This window comes from Mus caroli, chromosome 5 (genome assembly GCF_900094665.2).
Source record: "Mus caroli chromosome 5, CAROLI_EIJ_v1.1, whole genome shotgun sequence".
In the NCBI taxonomy this organism is placed as follows: Eukaryota; Metazoa; Chordata; class Mammalia; order Rodentia; family Muridae; genus Mus; species Mus caroli.
Window position 1 is genome coordinate 127,894,998 of NC_034574.1, and position 808 is coordinate 127,895,805.

The following is an 808-nucleotide window of genomic DNA, read 5'->3' on the forward strand; positions in this document are numbered from 1 at the left end:
TAGCCCTGGCTGTCCTGGCACTCACTTTGTAGACCAGGCTGGCCTCGAACTCAGAAATCCGCCTGCCTCTGCCTCCCGAGTGCTGGGATTAAAGTCGTGCGCCACCACGCCCAGCTTGGATTTAAATTCTTATGTAGACTCTGCTAGTTTTGAATGGGTTTTTAGTGAGGGTGACCTTGAACTCCTGACCTTTCAGCCTCAACCCTTAGTGCTAGATTACAAGTGTGACCCAACATGCCTGGTCTTGGGAGTGCTAGGGATCGAACCCACAGCTTCCTGCACGCTACACAAGCACTCATCCAACTACCAGCCCTGGGTCTTTGAACTTTCAATCTTCCTGCTTCAGCCTGCCCCATTCTGGGCTCACAGAAAGGCCCCACTTCCCGATGTTCTGTTTGCCAGTCTTCTTGCTCTACATCCATCTGCCAAGATGGCCACTTAATGTCTCTCTAGTGGAAGTCAGATGCCTGCATTCCTAACAGAACCCCTCCATCACCCACTGAAGGTACCATCAGTGGAGGCTGTGGTTTGGCAGGCCAGAGATGGTGGTGCCATCGGGATCCAGCTGACAAGCAATCCCGGGATACAAGGTGCAAGCCAGGTGAGGCAACCGGAGACGTGGAGTAGGCATGGTGAGTCACAGGCGCCGGAAATCAGGCAGCTTCTCTCAGGAGGCTGCAGTGGGCCTTGCAGATCAGTTGAGCCTTGGATGGGCAAGGAAAAGAAGGGCATCTCCCTAGGAGGAAGAGCCTGCTTTGGCAGAAGGTGTGGTGGCTGGCTGAGGGAGCAGAGAGGAGGCGGGGCATCA